Genomic DNA, 11,118 nt, shown 5'->3' with positions numbered 1-11,118 from the left:
TTGTGTTACATTGTACTATTCAATTCTCTAAAGAACATTGAGATGGAATATGCTGCAGCGGCTGTGGCAGCAGTAGTGGAGGATAAATGCAAGATAGAAGCAGGTTGGGGGATTTTGATGGCTGTGTGTGTGAAATCTATTTTAGAATGGAGTTTCCCTTTAAATAGTTGGATTTCTGTATCCTTTGCCGTATAAAATGACGATTGTCCATTTCCACAAAATGGACCTATAACGTTTTTATGGTATTGTATCATTTCCTTTTATGATATTGTATCATATACTGCAGGCTACTTTGGCTCATTTTACTGAGATGAAAACAAAAACTGTCTCTCCTGGAACAAGACGCAGCTCATGGAGTTATGGAGCGAACTCTTTTATTGCCGGAAACTCACGAAAGCCATCAAATATCAAACTATTGCCGCACAACAACAGCGAGTAGCGAAGCAATATGACTGTAAAACCGCCTGGGAAAAAGAGACGTTTTAGTCAGTGAGTTTTTAGTGGGTAAATACTACGCTGCTTATTTTTTAACAGCTGAATCGCTGTTTTATATCTGGGAGAACGCTGAGATTTGGCACATATACACACATACACACAGAAGCAAAGATACATGCACACACACACACACACACACATACACACACACACTTGTGCAGTTGTTAGTAAGGAAAATGGTGTGTTGAAGTCAACTCTGTCTCTCTCTCTCACACACACTCACACACACATACTCAGTCACTAAACCACATATATATAAATATTTAAATATTTTTTTTCCCAAGAAGAAACTATTTTATAGCAGCAAAGTCATGCAAATCAATAATTCTGTCAACTGCTTGGGGAGTGAGACGAGTCCTTGGGCGATTGTAATTTTTAGTTGCTAAAATGCATTTATATCAGAGGGAACAGTTGTGATGTTTGGACAAGAGGTGCCCAAAGAGCATGTACACACACACACACACACACACACACACACACACACACAGAGTGAGATATATTTCATGTGTTGACGCTATGTGCTGATGTTTCAGATTGTTCACATTCCCCTTCTGCAGTTGATATTATTTCAGTGGAAACACAATCTGTTGCTGTGCAGCCAACATGTCAACAAATCTAACTCCGTGTTCAGAGGAGAGGAGAGGAGAGCAGAGGTGAGAGGGGGAGGGGGGTGGGGCTGGTGGAGAGAGAGGAGGAGAAGACAAAACCAGAGAACATGTTTACTTTTTCCAGTTGCTTTACAGTCCATCTGGATGCGTTTGATTTTGCTGAGCCTGAACGCAGCTCATTGTCTTGAATGCAGCTGATTGTTGTGCAAAAGTAAAACGCAAACAAGTCTTAACTGATGGGAGAGGAGGGAGAGAAGGAGGGATGAGTAGAGAAGAGAAGATATTTTGTCTTCTTTTATCAAGTTGGCCTAACATCACCTCACGGCCCATCTGTTGCCGTTGTTGATTTTGTTGAAATGGAGAAATCTTGAATGCAGCTCCTTGTTGTGGAAATACAAACAAAAGAGCGGCAAGGAGAGGACAGAAGAAGGGATGAGAGGAAGAGAGAGGAGAAGAGAAAGCAAGGGAGTGTTTACTTTCACCAATTGGCCTGTCAGTACTTCACAGCCCATTTCTACCCGTTGTTGACTTTGTGGAGAAATCGTGGAGTGAAGAAAGCGTCTGAACACAGCTCCCTCTTGGGCAACATTACATGCAAACAAATCCTGACCTTAATATCATCAGTGCCTTGCAGAAAGCTCATAACTCCAAAAGGTCAACCGCTTGATTTTCCCATTGATACCCATGTGTTTTTATTTTAGATTTTGCAATGCACTGTCCGTGTTTTGGTTTGGTCCCACAGTCAAGTCAGGAAATGTTTTCCCTGCACTGGGGAGGCAATGTCAGCAGTCGGTTACAGTAAAGATAAAAATGGAGCTACAGTGTTTGCAGGAGAGACATAGAGGAGGACAGGAGAAAGAAGGAAGGAGGAGAGGCAGAAGAGACGAGATGACAAGAGAAGAGAGGGGAATTTGCTCTTGTTTTGGTAAGGGTGATGACTACTATTCTGGGCAATGCAGACAGGTAACCCTCTTTGAAACAGGGAGCAAAGTTAGACAGAAGGTCACAAATCTACTAAAACGTTTCCTGGCAACAAGAAGTCCAATTGTGACTGAAGCAGCAATGGTGAGGCCGGTCCTTACATTGTACCTGAACAGCTCATTTCTCTTTAATAATTCTCTTATTCATCATTACAATGAAGAAAATTTGAGATTATCATGCACCTTTAAGCATGATAATCTCAGTTATATCATTAAAGGGGCATTACGTACAATTTTTACTGTCCCGTAGCACAAAATGATCATGATATACCTGCATTGTTTTGATAGGTTGTTCATCAGTTTCATTTTCCTTCAATTTCCTTAGAATGACTTATCGTCTTCTGATTGTTGTAATACTTTAATCGACACGGTTGAAGGTTAGTCGTCTAACCATTTGCTGCTTTAAAAAGAAAAGATAAGAAAGAGAAAGTCATCTAGCAAGATGTTTCCTGCATCAGGTATAAGCTTCAGGTGACGAATGTGTAGCTCTATCGCTCGGGATAGATCATTGTTTAAAAATTGGTTGCAGGTTCAGACTATTATCTGGGATACATTATCAGTAATTTTGATATACAGCTCCTATGTAAATTGGAATCCAGATCTAGATCACCGAAAAGGCATTTAAACAGTTAACTCTCAAAGTATAAGGAGAATTCATTCATTTCATTCAATTCATTTCTTATTCATTTGAGTATCTGTCGATGGTGGGGCCATTCAGCTTTATCAGAACACCTATTAGGCTGTTTTCATATTCAAAAAGTTGGCTTGAATTTTCCTCTTATGTGATCTGTATTTAGCCTGGCTACAAGGCCAGCTGGTTTCTTTGTGATCACTTAATGGCATTCATGAGTGTTATATTAGCATTCGTTACAGCGTTGAATAAAAAAAAAAAGAAGAAAAAAGTTTCTGGTGTCCTGTATCAGCAGAAAAAAAAAGTTCTGGTTTCCTGTATTGACTATTTAGATCAACCAAACAAGTGGACTACTAAAATACCATTGTCAGCAGAGGAATCGAAAGACCCAAACACATAAAGTAGCGTAGCTGGTGTCGTAACACAAGCCAAAAGAGCAAATGACAAGCAGTGTTATTTTGCAATGTGATAATTACCTCCTCACTAGACATTTCTGTTGGATATGTGCTCTGATTAGCTCGCTTACTCATTCTATGAATATGTGACTTTTGTATTTCTGTCCCTTACAGGCTACCCTATGCTGTGCCACAGATGTTTCAATGTTGTTGCAAGTCCTTGGTCACCGATAGAGGTTGATAAAAGTCATAAATGACTTAGAGCCCCTTCAACAAAGCTCTCTGTTTTACAAGGCAGCGAGTAAACGTTTTATGGACATATTATAAATGAATAATCAATGGTATGGCTTGGTCTCAGTGTCATGAAACACTTTCCACACGTAGGAGACAATGTCAGCTGGTGAATTACAGACAAATAAAGAGGGTGAAAGGGAGACATGAGGTTTCTGCAGGTCTGTAAAGATATTCAGGAGGAGAGGAGAGGAAGAGAGGAAAGCAGTGGGGACGAGGATGTTTAGAAAGAAGACAGCCGTTGTCATATCAGATCACGTCACATTACAAAGTTGATAGCGTTCAAGTGGGGGAAATGTTGAACGTAGGTTGTTGTTACCCAGCGTCACAGCCAGGCAAGTCCTGACCTCATGAACTAGCAGTTGTCATATCAATCTCATCACATTGATTTCTTCAAGTGGGGTAAAACCTTGAATGCAACCCACCGTTGTGCAACGTTCACAACAGAGAGAGGGGGATGGAGGAGGGGAAAAGGGGACAGAAAGAGGAGAGGAGTTTGGAAAGCAGTCAGTTCATTTCTTACCAGTCTCATCACATTCCACATTTGTTTCTAGTAGAGAATGGTAAACACACACACACACACACAAACTGGTGGGTCCATTATCACGAACACGTTTTGCAACCAAGCTTTGTTCAAACCCACAGAACTTTATTTTAAATTCTAGTAAACATCCCAAGGTTTCCAAAAATACCAAATATGTCATGCTGTTTTACAGGGAAATGATGCACAAGACATCTAGATTTCTTCCATTTGATGTAATGATACAGTGATAAAAAAAAATGGCATCTTGGGTTTGAATATATCACTCAATATGTATGTGATGTTGTTGTATGGTATGAAAAAAAAAAAAAAAATCTAACTTTGAAGCTACTTAAGGGGAAATTTAAGGGTAAAGTCAGGTAAAGTCAGGGTACATTATTATTATTATTAAACCTTTATTTAGACAGGTAATCTCATTGAGACACGGGGTCTCATTCACAAGAGAGACCTGGTGGTTAAGGGGAAATTTAAGGGGAAACTCAGGTAAAGTCAGGGTACATTATTATTATTATTAAACCTTTATTTAGACAGGTAATCTCATTGAGACACGGGGTCTCATTCACAAGAGAGACCTGGTGGTTAAGGGGAAATTTAAGGGGAAACTCAGGGTGTAAGAGGTTAAACATAGAGTTTACCCTCCTTTCTATCCTGATATAAATCTAAATGAGGTCAATTCATAGTATGCATCATTGTATGCAGTATCAAAAAAACCATAAATGAATGCTTATTTCTGAAAATATAATAAATTTTTGTTCATATTGGTGGCTGTGATGCCTTATGATGATCACCGACTGCAGGCCAAAGTTTTCCCACCTTTTTGTTTACCGCCCCATCACTGGCCAGGATATATAGACATTCAAACTTCTTACCGTCTAAACACCGGCAGTTACCAGCTGACTCTCTCTCAGTAAAAGCCTTTTTAAGCCTCCTCTGAGATTAATAACGTTGGACGACACGGTTAATGACAGAGCTACAGCCTAATGACTGTTTGGGGTTGGACGGTGCTGCTGTCGGAGGGCCGCGGCACGTCCCGCCTAACGACTCTGGCTCGCTTCTCAAAGTACTTTTTACAACTGTTCTGCAACTGATGGCAGGCTTGGGGTTACCGGAATAGGGCTGGTTAGGAGGACTCCGGACAAGGTAATGGTTGGTGTGGTAATTTAGACAGAGACGCATGCACTAGACTGGTGCCACAATGTGAGAGAGAGGGAGAGAGAGAGAGAGAGAGAGAGAGAGAGAGAGAGAAGGGGACAGAAGAGAGGAAAAGAAACAGGGGAGAGCGACAGCCAGAGACAGACAGACAGAGACAGAGGGTGATTAGGGTTAGACATGGTGCCACAGCCAGGCTGGATCTATAGAAATAGCCTCTTAACATGATGTATGAGCTAGTAGCTACACCCACACTCACACACACTCACACACACACACACACACACACACACACACACACACACACACACACACACAGATCTGGTGAGGGTAGCATTGCATTGCCCGTAAGGTTGAAGAAAAAAAAAAACACAGAGTAAGTACTGTAAGTAGTGTTATATATCTTCTGCCACTGTATCAGGAAACATTTTGATATTATATTACAGTGCTGAACATTGTAAAAGTCCCCCTTCATGTATTTATTCTGCATTAGGACTGCTGACAGCTTTTTGTTGAATGTTACACAGTAGAAGCAATTTATGGTATTGGCCAGCTGCACTGTAATTTCATCTTTTTTTCTGCTAAAATACCCTGATTCTTTTCAGTGGAACATAACTCCTTTCACCGCTGTTAGATTATTGCTTTTAGAGGATCAATTCTTTCCAAAAAAATGTATGAACTATCTTTCTTGCAGAGGATGGATGTACAAGCCTCTATGAGATCACCCTGGCGCACAAGAAAACATTTTTACCATTTCTCCAAAATCTGTCTCCTTATGAAAAAATGCTCATATGCTTCAATTAAATCATTCCCTCTGAACTAAATACACAACAAACATCTCTATCCTTCCCATAGTTCATCCTCTATCTCTGTGTAATGATTGCATCACGACATGCTGTGTAAGGAAGAGAGCTCTTACACACAAAAAACACTTTTCCAAATCGCACCAGCAATTTAGTCATTTAGTCCATTTTGTGCATAAAGGTAGCAGCAGCGGCAGCCTTGAGATGACAGAAAGGAGCTTGGACTCGACAGGCTGCCAGTCTGAAACCTCGCACTGATAAGGAAGTGAAATTATTGAGAATGAATGGAAATTTGCCCTTGAGCAAGGCGCTTAACCCCCCCACCCCCCCCCACCCCCGCTGCAGGAGTGGAGCTAAAACCTGAAGACTGGATGCTGGTCTTAATATGTGAAGCAGGGGGTTGCTGAAAAAGAGCAAGCAGGCTCAGTCAGCCTTTCCTGGATACATAAAGGTTAAATAAAGACAGGTTGATATCCTCTGTTCCTCCCAGTGTATCCCACAATCCCAAAAATCACACTTTTTTTTTTGCCTGTTCCTCTCTGTGTGAACTGTCAAGAGTGGATGTTGGTGTGTGGACACTTTGAATGGTGGGATAAGTATGGTACGGTAATAGATCGACACATGCACCGGAGTGGTGCCACTATTAGAGAGAGACAGAGAGGGAGAGAAAATATGAATGAAATAAATGACTTAAAAGCAAAGGGCCAGCGTCTTTATGAAAATGGTCCATTATGTACTGAATTATCGGTTGATGGTGTTCCAAAACCTTGTTCAAAAAAGACAGATTACTGTTCAAGAGTGAAATTTCTTTTTTTTTTTTCCTGCTTTTGTGACTCCGCTTCTTGGCATGATGTTGCATGCCATCTCTTCTCTTCCTCTCTTACTTTTCCTAAAGCAGCACAATCAAAAATAGTCTAAAAAAGACAATTATGAAAGAACATGAATACAAGACATTGGGAAAACCATTATAGCCTGGCTTGTGATTGATTGATTTAATTGTGCACTGGTTTTGTGGCTGCACTGTTGTCAATATGAACGTCGGTGCGACGCCCACACATTTCCAAACGCATTTTGCAGAAGTCCCATCATCGCTGGAGAGATGCGCCGCATTAGCATATGGTTACCATTACATCATTACAGTCCCATTTCCCATGCTTCCTTATTTGTGAAAGACAGAGGTGACAGAAACAAAAACACAATTTGTGTTGTGCACCAAAGAGCTGACTAACAGATTAGTTTGCAGCGAGCGATGGTTATAAAGTTCTAATTGAATGTTGAGGGTGTCTCCTGCTGCGACAAGTGTCTCCAATTTTTGGTTTACATCTTCTCAAAGTGACGCGTGCATTTTTGTTGTGTGTTGTGGTTGTGTGTTGAGTGCACTGTGCGCTCAGCAGACTGTGGCAAATACAGACACGCCACCTGCTGAGATAGCTGTCCATCACACACACACACACACACACACACACACACTCACACACACTATCTGATTGTTTGGGTCTGTCTTTCTGAATGAATAGAGAATGGCTGGAGAAATTAGGGAGACACACTGCATGTCTGTGTGAGTCTATGTTTTTGTCTGTGTGTGTATATGCATATATGTGTGTGTGTGTGTGTGTGTGTGTGTGTGTGTGTGTGTGTGTGTGTGTGTGTGCAGTCAGGCAGGCGCAGTGGTGGGAATGAGGCCAGGTGAATTGAGGAGATTACTTCTTCAAGACCAACTGAGAGAGAGAGAAACAAAGGTAGTGCGACAGGGAAAGAGGGAGAGCGAGAGAGAAGAAAGGGAGAAAGAGAGAAAGAAGGATATAAAGAGTGAGAGCAGAGGGATAGAGACCCGAAAGAGAAAGTAACAAAAAAAGAGAGTGTGAGTAACAAATAAGAAAGAGAGAAAGTAAGAAGAAAGAGAGTGAGAGGTGAAATAAGGCTTCAGAGCCTTTCAAGGTTTGATAAAGAATTATTTTTACCCCAAATGGGATCCAAAGTTTTTTCTTCCTGAAGCAGTTTCTGACTTTCACCAAATTGCAGAGCATCCTGGCTATTGTGGATTGGAGTGGAGTGAAATGACCTTTCTATCCAAGTGTAGTAGAGTGTGTAATGTTGTTGATTCTGTGTGATAAGTTTGCCCTCCTAAATTTGCCATTTAAGATAGGTGCTGGGTGAGATAAGGTGTTTGATAGGGTCCAAAAACTGTTAAGGCCAAATGGCAAACAGTTAACGGTCTACTGTTTTCAATGGTCCAACGTGCAACATAACATTATATAGGGACACATCAAACCATCTTGATGTATCTACTCTACGATCTTGGCTTCGTTCCGGATCGATAAAGGCACAAAAATGCTGTTTTTCTACCACAGTGACTCTAGGTCTATTTTGAGGACACCATGCAGGACACCATGCATGTTTTAGCCATGACATGGACAAGGAAAACCTATTCATCAAAATCAAAAAACGCCCTGTGATATGCGATTGCGAATAATGTGAGTCATTTAGTTAGTGGCCAATTGTTCAGATGTATGAACAAAACATGAACACTGTATCGTCTAGCTGGTCTATTAGCCTCAAAATATATGAGATGGACTGTAAAACAGGCAATAGCTGGGTTTCCAACCAAGTCTTTATGTGATGTATCAAATTAGAAAGTGTGAACGGAAATGGAATATTTCCATAAAATTCCCTCAGTATCCCAGAAACATTTTTACACTTGATAGCTGGAGGAAAAGGTTTTTTTCATCAATAAAGGAATGATGCAATAAATAGCAATGGAAGTGTGACAAATGAATACTGATGTAGAGATGTTTGCAGGTAAAGATTGTCACTAAAATGTCTGCCTCCCAGAAATGTCTTATCCGCTGTTGCTCCCATATATAATGTGCAGTTGTATAGGCATTAGTTGGTATATTACAATATTGCTAAGTGCATTTCTTTGTTTTATATTCAGAAAGCATGAAATATGGTCAACAATAGCCGACATGAAGGAACATTTACAACTTGCCCAATCAATCCTTGAAAGACTTTCTGGTGGATGTGATTTTTGATATTCAGGAAGCCTATTTATTCACTTAAACCCATCTGAGGGAAACACAAATAATTAATATTTTATTTTTTGGTGATATGCAAGTTCGCTTAGAATCCGTTTGACAGTTGGATGGAAACATAGCTCATTTAAAATATGGTGCAGCATAGAAATGCAGATGCTGCTGACGTGTGCTAGTGATTTCTTCCAATGTGTCTACACTAACCATGTTGTGCTGCATGTGGTTTGGTAAAAATATCAACATTCTGCATGGCAATTTCAAATCCAACACTCGGTCCATACTGAAGCCCACATGCTGACACACTGTTGTCGACTTCCAGGATTGGTTAATTTTACCATCACTCTCGGTTAACTGATAATTTGTCTCCGCTCTCATCATGGTGTAATGGTATTGTTGATTTGCTGGGAATCCAGACTGGTCCCAAGCTGGTTTTGTGGCCTAAATTGAAGGTTAAAAGAAAATGTTCACTCTATTTAGTCTACTAACCCTCTGTCCTACAGTGTTTTATTCAGGGACTTGGAAATGTTGTGGCTGCGTTACAAAGCCAGCAGCTTCCTACAAAATGAGATGTTTCTCTTCAACATCTCTCAGTTGGTTGTCCAGATGAAATTGCAGGCTTGTTTTTAACTTGTGACCCAACACTGGGGCCTGACACAGACTTTTAAAAACACTGAGAGATATGTAGTAAGATATGACATCCCATTCTCTCAGAGTCACACATAATGACTGCTGGGCATGCATGCTCTTGTTCAACACGCACTGCTTGACATTCACACAGTTACACAAATTCAGGCAGTCGCAATCACAAAAGCAATCTGAGTGCATTGTGAGTTTTTGGTAACTGTAATGAAATAGCTGTCATTGGTAATCAGATTACTGTATTCCTGTTACCTGTAATCTGTTAATCCCCAATCCAGATAACAGACAGTAAAATCGGATAAATCTGATTCTGAATTTCCCCCGCTGCTCTGTTATCTTGTGATAAATACCAATGACTGAACCAACAATCGACAACCTCTGTATCTGTGTGTGCGTGTGTGTGTGTGTGTGTGTGTGCGTGTGTGTGTGTGTGTGTGGTGAGGGAAGCAGAACTGCTTTCTTTTAGCCACTGTGAGCCTTTAGCACAAGCAAACATCAGCCCACACACAGATACACTCTCTCTCTCACACACACACACACACACAGACAGAAGAGGGGAGGCTACATTCGAACAAAAGCACTTTAACAGTACTTTCACAGTTTGAACCGAGGAGAGAAATTATGTGCTTGACAACAACTACAATAACTTAACAGAAGGTGTTATGATACAGCAATTATACCTGAAAGGCTTTTCTTTGGCATGATTATGGTACAACAGTGACAGTTTCATAACATCAGCGTTAATAAGTGTAATAAGGATATCTTCAGGTTTTAGAAGGCCATATTTAAGTATTTTATGCTACCTGGAATTGCATTTAAGACCATTTTAAAAAACTAAATAAAGAAACAAAGCTGGTAAAACAACCTTTTTCTGACTGAACACAGCTAATTAAAGTTCTGAAACTGTAAATGGCCGGTACAACAAACAGGACAACAGGAAATTAATTGTTAAGGGAGATGAAGTCCAATTGTGTTTATTAAAGCAGACACAATAAAAAAAAACTGTATTCTGTGTTAATTTAGTGGGACATGTAGCGTAAAGAAACCTGTCAAAGCATGGTGAAAAAAAAGACCTCTAATAACTCATGTATTTAAGATATTTTAATACTTTTAAGGCCTTAAATTTAGATAACAGACTTTTTCAGACTAATCATCAGCACCGTTGGATTGTGTCTTTGATCGATCAGCATGGCTGAAACTGCCAGCTGTATAATAACTATTGAAAAAATTATACTGTAGATCAGGTGAAATATTCTCATTTTAAAACATGTGGGCTGTGATAAAAATCATGTCATTTGTGAGAATTATCTGATGATGTGCTCCTTCCATTCCTTCGCCCACAGATACTCTGCGATGGTTTTATGATGTTCAGTGCATTCCAGGGTTATTATTTTGTGATGAAGTGTTGTAATTTACTTTTTTATTGTACCCACTTTCCCTCAACCTGCCTCGCCTACTTCTACTTCAATTCAGTGATCTCCTACATCTCCCAGAATGCTTTGGGACAATGTGACTGAACATGTTACATTCAGCTATGGGTTATGCATGTAGGGG

The sequence above is a fragment of the Centroberyx gerrardi genome, chromosome 15 (assembly GCF_048128805.1).
Source record: "Centroberyx gerrardi isolate f3 chromosome 15, fCenGer3.hap1.cur.20231027, whole genome shotgun sequence".
Classification (NCBI taxonomy): Eukaryota; Metazoa; Chordata; class Actinopteri; order Beryciformes; family Berycidae; genus Centroberyx; species Centroberyx gerrardi.
The sequence above is the reverse complement of the archived record's forward strand: the minus strand, read 5'-3'. Positions refer to the sequence as shown.